The following is a 9,437-nucleotide window of genomic DNA, read 5'->3' on the forward strand; positions in this document are numbered from 1 at the left end:
CTACTCAGACTGTCTTTTGGGAGCACTCGGCTTAATAAATTGCCTTCACGTTCTCTGTAACCTCGCTCTCGCTCATGGAAGGAAGGGACGAAGAACCGATTGTAACAGCGGGCCCAAGCCCAGAGCTTGAAGCCTCTGTTCCGAGCTTGTTGGCATGGCACTGGATCAATCCTCTTATTGCCCTTGGTAATCGCAAGATTCTTCAGGTCACTAGTCTCTCTCTCTCTCTCTCTCTCTCTCTCTCTCTCACACACACACACACACACCTCTTATTGCCATTGGTAATCGCAAGTTCTTCAGGTCACTAGTCTCTCTCTCTCTCTCTCACACACAGACACACACACACACACACCCTCCCTCCCCCCATCTCTCTCTCTCTCTCACTCTCTTTCTCAGGGACAGCGCGCCCACACTCTCTCTTTCACGGGCCCTCCCTCTCTCTCTCTCTCTCTATAGCACGCACGCTCAAAGTGGCTTCTCTCTCTCGCTCTCATCTTGTGAAAATGAAAGTACGAAATCGATTATATCGTATGAAAGAAACTTGCCGATCGGAGTTGCTTTTGTGGCCTTGTACCTGTGTGTAGGCAGAAGATCTCTACGACTTAACCCCCAAGGACAGAACACTCCATTGTGAAGCACAATGGAAGAAGGCCATCGAAGAAGAAGAGTTAAAGTCGAAGGAGCCAAAAATCAGTGTGTGGTTGGCCACGCTCTACTACATTGTGTGCATACATAGGGCCTACAACCAGTAAAAAAAAGAAATTGTATTAAGATGCTTTTCCAAGGTCTCTTGGATTAAATTGAAGTGTCGTTCCAACCACAGATTAACCCCACTCATATTAAGGTTTGGAACCTTAGTGTAGGGTAGCTAATTTTTCCCCCTCTCTCTCCTCCCGCGCGGCTCTCTCTCCCCCGGCCCGTGTTCCGCATGCCCTCCACCCGCACTCCGCCTACACTCCTTCAACGCCTCTCTCCTTCTCTTCCATCTGCTGCCCTCCACCTGCTCTCCTTCAACGGGCTTGTTGTAGCACGCCCCTCTCCTTGCGCTTCTTCTCCATCACACGCAGGCCTCCATCCCTCCCTAACCTTGGCCGTCCAGCTCGCCACCTATGGCGGGGTTGTTGCCTTGGCATCAGAAGATGGCCGTGCAGTGGCTGGACACGTGGGACATGTAGGCTGAGTACCTCTTAGACTTCAGCCACAGCACGAGAGACAGGGAGACAGTCGTGCGAGAGAGTGAAAAAGCGAGGAAGCCCCCATACATGCAATACGCCAAAAAAGAGAGAGGGAAAACATGCATTCTAGAAAGGGGCAGCAAATGTAGGTTTACCGCGGAAAAAAAAAAATCAAACAACTAAAACCTTACAGATAAGCTAAGATCGCAAATAATTTTTACCACACTAATTAATTAATTAATTAATTGCACCCATAAACGTTGTGGGTGCATATTAACCATGGACAACCAAGGCATAGGGAAAGTAGAGAAAAAAGAAATCTCAGATTTTTAAAAAATAAGAGGATTTTTAAAATCCTTTCGATTGACTTTTTGGATCGTTTGTATTTGATTGATCCTTTGTATTTCGACTTCCATTCCTGCGTATTAACCATGGACAACCAAGGCATAAGGAGAGGAGGGGAAAAAGAAATCTTAGATTTCTAAAAAATAAGAGGATTTTTAAAATCCTTTCGATTGTCCTTTTGGATCGTTTGTATTCGATTGACCCTTTGTATTCCGGCTTCCATTCCTGCGTTTCGCTTCTTAATGTCTTTTACATACCACAGCAATGCACAAGGTGAGTACTAGTATATATACATACATACATACATATATATATATATATATATATATATATATATATACACATATATATATATATGTGTCCATACCAACTAGGGGTCTGCATGCAATGATTGGACTACTGATCACCCTTTTAAGTGGGTCCAAAGTCATGTTATTTGGGGAAACACTTGATCACCCTTTAAGTGGGTCCAAAGTCATGTTATGTGGGGAATCACTCATACCTTTCCAGGTTCTTTTGCTTAAGTTTGCTGCCACCCTCATGAAGCGATGTACAATCTGCCAAATGTGACATTTTTACAAGCATGGGAAACTTAGAATAAAAATAGTCTAGCTGTCAATGAAATCCTCCAATGTTCACACATGCTTTAGGGAGAGGAGGTGTCTTGAGTTTTGTCGCACCCAAGCATAACATGGTTTAAAGTGGACGATTTGCCACATTTTCAATACAACGTACTCTTACATTTTTTATCTTAAATATCATTTTCGTTCGTTCAAGACATACACACACACACACACACACACACACACACACACACACACACACACACATATTATGCTTTGTTGCAACTGGGCAATGAGAAAACACTAGGACTGGTATTGCAAAAGAATTTATGGTCTCATACTGGGATAAACTGGCTTCTATCTCACAACTGAAATTATAAATGAAATGTGGAGCAATCAATGCATGGATAGTAAACTGAAGCAAGGTATTATTAAGTTACTAACTAAGCAAACTTTCTCTAGTTCTCTAGCCCACTGGAGGCCAATCACTATGCAAGGGCATCTCCCATTTGGTTGCCTCCTTTTGATAATGGATCTCAAAATTGAACTCGTGCATGACTCAACCCATCTGGGCTTCCAATCCCTTAGGCTGATTACAAACATACTTACAACCAATGGTAATCTGTCCACACTACAAATCTTTTTTTCCAAGTGCCTACTCAAAATTAGTGGGTTCTATCTCTTGTATTGCTTTAACCATGTAACCATGGGATATATATCTATCATATCTAAACTAGTGAAAATAGGGTATGATCTAACTTGAGTAAACTTACCTACACTTGGGATCACTACAATGTGTCCTCAAAATAGGCCTAGTTCTCCATGCACCACAAGTAATGACTGACAAAATGCCAAGCTCATTACCAAGGCTCGGCTTGGAGCCACTTATAGAGTCACCACCCTTATAAGAGAGACCTATTGACACATTAGACGCAAAAAGTTGATCTATCCTTTCCTTCCCTTTGTGTGATACATGTAGTACCACGGGATGATATGTCTACATTCGTTTCATTTATCCTTAACCATATATTATGTAAGATCCCTCCTACCATCTTACAGAGTTTATGTGCAGTAAATTACGGCTAGTAATTTTTGAGAAGATATATATATATATATCTTCATCTCTTCTTTTTCTTCTTCTTCTTCTACGAGGATAAAAACATAGTAGGGAAACACATAAACTAATACCGAACTATGCATACAACAATCAGCCCATAGCACGACTTGCTCAATGAAATGGAATGGATTGCTAGCTAAATTGAAAGGCCTGAGTGATAAAATGGACAAATGTGTTGCATAACAGACAAGCCCAGCACCCCCATCGCAGCGCGCGAGAGGGATGGCTGCATAGCCATGAGCAAGATTCTCATATTACTAGAAGAGAATTAGGAAAGAGCTAAATGACAAGGAAATCACCAATATCAAAGCCAAACAGGCAAAATTACAGAGCTTAAAGCTCTTCATGATGATACCATGGCCATAAAGGTAATGAAAATAGTCGAAACCCAGGCTTCCATCAAGGAAGAATGGTTGGCCACAGCAAGTACAGACACCTTCTATAGTACAGTTCGTCTCGTCATTCAGTCCTTCTCTGTAGGCAGATTTCTAGTGTATGGGTGGTGACTTTAACATGCTAAAGTTGACCGATGACAAAGTAGCAAGTGGCATGGCACGTTATCAGGTACAGAGTACTCGGCATGGGAGGAGTTGATTTTGGCTCTCCAGGATAGGACCCTTGGCATCTTCTAGAGTTTGGTCGTAGTCTTGAGAGTCTGTGTTTCTCCAGATCTAATAAGAGGACTACCGGCCCCAACCTATCCAGACTCGATTAGTTCTATGTTGCCGAGAGTGGGCTTGCGGGCACGACTGCATGATTGGTATCTTGGCACTACTTTTTCCGACCACGCACCAATTATTCTCTCCCTAGATGACCCTTGTAGACAAGACAGATAGGTGGCTTCCCAAAGCAAGAGAGGAGTATTTGTAGGGGTCTTGCCTCTCTACAATAGCTTCAGGAGAGTGCACCAGATAGCCTGTGGATTGAGAGAGAGCTGGCTACCCCGTCGGAGCTCTAATCCATAGAGGAGCGGCGTGTGGAGTACAGATACCATGTCAGATCTTCTTTTTGGACGTAGGCAGGAGATAAGGTCACTAGAGACTTCTTTGAGATTGTAGGCCCACACAAACCGAGAGAGGGTATCCACAAGTTGAGGGGCCCGGATTGATCCATCATTATAGACACCCCCCATGTGCAAGCCGTTGCCACGGATTTCTTTAGCACTCTTCTCACCGGTGCTCCCATTTTCTCACACGTGCTGGATGCATGTGAGCAAGTGTGGCGGCACACAAGAGAGGTGGTTCCTCTTGCTCTTAGGACTTTCTTGCTGAAACCCCTTCACAACTCAGAAGTTGGTTGAGGATATGACATCATTAGAGCGAGGGGCAAATGCTTGAGAGAGGACAGTCTTCCAGCCTCTTTATTCTTGCAACATTGGGATCTCATGGAAGGTGGTCTCATGGGGGTTGCCTTATGGTTACATGACCCATGCTAGAGAGGTTGTCTGAGGGTTTGATCCCCTTGATTCCCATAGAGGGGGGTGATAGATTGGAGATCCGGTAGTGGAGACCCATCATCCTCCTAGGGACTACTTACAAAATTCTGGCAAAGGCCATCAACCAGAGATTGTAGCCCTTCCTCCCTGACTTGATTCATGGTACACAGACTGGTTTTGTTCAAGATCAGAGTATTCTGGACACAACATCTTCACCTTCTGGGAGGTGGCTGTGTAGGATTTGATTGTGATCATTCAGCCGGCCGCAATAAAGAGGGGGCTTGGGCAAATTGATTGTTCGAGGTCTTGTTTTGAGGATGATGAGCTAAAAGAACTGGCATGTGGCTACTTAGCAGGGTCAGGGACCTTCGTGTAGTAGAGGTCATTAAAGTTGCTCATTTGGAGCTGCATCTCTGTGGTGGTGAGAGTGGTGTGGGGCTGTCAATGTACGGGAAGTTATAGATGGGCCCGTTACCTTCCATGCACAATAACTTGTGTAGGGACTTCCATCTTTTTGTTTGGCATGTACCTAGGGTCAATGTATACTTCTCTGGGTGTAGCCATGTATTCTCACCACATTTGGTGGGGTCATCGAGGAGATAGGGTATATGCCACTTGGATTGGACACCTATGTGATAGTCCCTAAGATCATTGAAGTGCTAGTCTCCTTTGGTATGTTATGGGTGGCCAGTCTTCCACTGGGTAAATAGGTGATCCATGTGTTGATTCACCAGATGGATTTCGGCTAGTCGCACAGTGTATTAAGGCGGTATTAAAGTTACCTTAGAATGTTAGGTCCCACATATTGGGTAGGTATGTGAGTTGCTCTTCATGGATAGGCAAGGACACTTGTTAGTCCTTCCCATCGTCTTCACTGGGGCTTGTTCCTATGTAGTCAGATGCTGTCTCATTGAGATCGGGCTCCTCAAAGTAGGTATGGAGGATGATGCAGATGGATTGGCAGGGGGGTTATGGGTGGGGTGTAGAGTTAGGCCCGTTGGAGTGGTGGGTGCCATGGCTTCGGGAGGATCACTCATGGATGGGGTTGGGTTTGGCTCTTGTGGATATTTTTTGTCACCTAAACTATGAGAAGAGTCTGCCGCATGGGTGTGATTGGTTTTGTTGCACCAAACATCTGATCTCAGTCCGAAAATGTTTTTTCTTGTGTCCTCCAGCAATATTGGCATCGCCCTTCAGTTCTTCTTGAATATCCACTATTTGCTTCCTGCCTTGCTTCTTTCGGGCTTTTGCTCTTTATCAGCATCGAAACCTAAATTGGAGTCAGAGTTAGAAGTGTCTTCACTAGACACTAGAGACTCCTCTTCTTTCTCTCTTTTCCTTTCTCAGACTTCTCCTTCTTCTTAGGCTCTTTCTTGCTCTTCATCAAGATTCTTTTTCCTCTCATTACTACTGCCACCACTTGCTCAAATGTGAGGGTTTCAAATCAAACAAGGCCACAACTATCTAGAGCTTTGTTCGCAATCCTCCAATGAACCATTGGCTCACAGTAGGGTGTTGTGCTACTGGTCTCTTGGCTTGAACCAATCTCATTAGTTGGTTGCTTTACCACCCAATGTTGTTTAAAGAACTCTTTCTGTTGATGAGGCACTAGAGCTTTGGTGGCTAAAAGTGTGGCTTCAAATGAGAAAACATGGGCATGTGAATCTTCATCACTCTTCCCTTTGAACTTTGGTTACTTCAATTTCTACTGTCTTCTCTTTGGTCTTCTTGTGTTTGGTCTTGTAGCTCTGGTTGTTCTTCACCATTGCTTTATCCTAAAAATTCTTGATCTTCTTGAATTTCTTGATCTTAGAGCCCATCTTCCTTCATAGCTTCTTGTTGTTTCTACTCCTGCTCTACAAAGGTCTTCTCTCTAGAGTTGATTTGTGTGCTATCGCTCACCACCATTTTCGTCTAGTCTTGGCTACGTGCGTTGGTAACGCATGGATCTAGATGAGTGTCCATCATTCTCCATTCAACCTCCATGTGCACAACTTCACTAGAAATCACTTGTCATAACCACAACTCTAGCTCTCATGTCATGACGTAGTAGAACCACACAACACCTTCTAAGACATGGTTAGATCACTCCACTTAGCTCTGATCTTCCTATCGAGGTTTCTTCCAAACGCTTGACACTTCTAAATCTCTAGCGCTTCCTAAATTCCTAGCAGTTCAGTTCCCATTGCTTATTTCTATAAACACACAAGGAACGATTGAGCCATGAGGTAGAATCTTAGCATGGAGACACATGAGATATGATTGCAAGGCATGATGTGAGTGGATCAACAGATGAGATCAGTTGCATCCACAAGGATATCACCACAACAGCATGCATGATAACCTAGCATTGATCTTTATGCACACCAGCACAAGAGGATAGAATGTGTATTAGATATCAGCACAGAGAGAGCATGCATTATGACCTAACAGTCATCTTGATGCAAGTAACACACTACATATCCATAAATACCACATAGCCATAAACATTCCAAATAGGAATGGAAATTTCATTATCAATATGCATCTTTCATACACATACATAAGCAAGATGTATATTGATAATGTAAAATTTTGATCATGCATGTGCAAAAGAGACAATGGAGAGCATTACCTAAGAGCGAAAGAGACTCACAAAATTAGAAGAAGAAAACAAGTGATGATGGCTTCTGAGAAACGCCACAATAGCTCAGGTTTGATGTGGGTGCGAATCGCAGAGTGTCCTCAATAGAAACCTGATTTCCCATAGTGAAAAAAACTTCTTATGTGATCAAAGCATATGGGTCAAAATACCTATGTGCATGTATACATTTGCATATGGGAGCATGTACATATATAAGCAAGATGCATATTGATATACATACATACATAAGCAAGATGCATATTGATAATGGCAAGATGCATATTGATAAATACAACATGGCCTTAAACATGCCAATTAGGAATGGAAATTTCAACATCAATATGCATCTTTCTTATACCTAATGCTATCAATATGTATCTTTCATATACATACATTAGCAAGATACATATTGATAATGGCAATGCACATGCATGTGCAAAATTTGAAAAGAGATGGAGATCCAAGAGCATTTACCTGAGTGAGTGCACTGTGCAGGCGGCAACAACGGTTTTACACCACAGGTGATAGGGTGTGAGGAGGACGGCAGCCGTGGGCATGAGAAATATAGCAAATTTGTAGGCGGCAAAAGTTAGAACATGAGGCCATGAGGCGAAACTTGGAAATGTTTGAAGCACCAATGTTAAATCAATCCCTCTCTCTCTCTCTCTCTCTCTCTCTCTCTCTCTCTCTCACAGTTCACCCTTGCTCTCTGTTGGTTGCAGACTTGCCAGTCGTAGCCTAGGCCTTGCAGTCTCGTGACTACAAGAACTAGAATGCCCGCCCACCCGTGGCCCACAATAAAGTTGACAATTTACAAGTCATGAATAACGATTCAAAGCTTCAAGGCTCAAGCCTCGGCCGAGTGGGTCCTCAAGCCTCAAGGGCTAGGAGCCTAGCACCCAGGGTAGCAGTCTAACTCCTGAGGCCCCCCCGGGCGTGCCCTTGTAATTAGTAATAAAAGTTTACTATTTTACTAATATGTTAAATGTAACTATTAATAATATGTATTATATACATGATATAATGATGTTAATAATTATATATATATATATATGTATATTTAAATGAACCTTTAATTTAAAGACTCTTCACATTCCTAACCCTTCGTATAAAGTATGTTTTTATGTACACCTTTAATGTAAAGGCTACCTTATTATTTTGGCCCTTACCAAAAAAAAGCGTATCTTGTCCTTAACCAAGATTTCTCAATTATAACTAGGATTTTTACACTACGAACTAGGTTATGTGAGCTTTGCTGAGGTGAAAGGCTAAAGAAAAACCTTTTAGATGCAGTAGGAGTCTGCAAACAGTATATGTAGTACAGTGAAAAACCTCATCTCTAGAGACCCGACTAAACCACCACTAGGAAGATTTGGCAACAACCCCAGATGCATGGCATCATGCTTGATTTTTGATGGGCACCCTTGCCCTTCAAATTTGAATATAGCAAGTAGTTTTGTATTTTAGTGTAATTTTTGACTGGCATTTTAAAATTTTGCAAGTATTTTATTGCTAAAATGCTCAAAAACTGGCATGACACCCATAAAAAAGTAACTATGCATGGCATGATGACTACGGATCACAACCACCTTCAATTACATACACTAGATCGTTGAACACTTGTAAAAAAAATGTATTTCCAACTAGATAGAGATGGAGAACAAACTAGCATATTGATAAATAAGAGATACAAAGTTCCATTTCTCACGTAGATGCTATAATGAAAGGGACCTTCTATAGATAATAGCACCCATTTAAGAAAGTATCATGTGCAAAGTCTACCAAGATCGATATCAAAGCTTGTTTGCTAAAGAGCACATGTGGGTACACACCATCAATTTGTGATTTAGTTTGCAATTGTAATTCAATATTATTATCCATCTGTCTTGTTTTAAGTTTTTTCTCTCTTGGAAGATTGCTTTGTGTTTGTGTGAATGCACAAGTTATATTTTTAAAACATGGTATTGAGTGAAAGCTCTAGACAAGGCTTGTTTGCAAGTGGCTTTGTGGTAATAGATTTTGAGAAATAGCTCAACCTACAAATAACACAATCACAAGGGTTTCACCATAACTGATTGTTGAAGAAAAGTTAGATGGGACCTGATTATACACTCTAGAAGCTCAAGTTAAGATCAACGTACCACCATAGTGTTGTCCTATTGGGCTTGATAGGAGGCTG

The sequence above is a fragment of the Cibotium barometz genome, chromosome 32 (assembly GCF_041138505.1).
Source record: "Cibotium barometz isolate CiBa-2024 chromosome 32, ASM4113850v1, whole genome shotgun sequence".
NCBI classification, from domain to species: domain Eukaryota; kingdom Viridiplantae; phylum Streptophyta; class Polypodiopsida; order Cyatheales; family Cibotiaceae; genus Cibotium; species Cibotium barometz.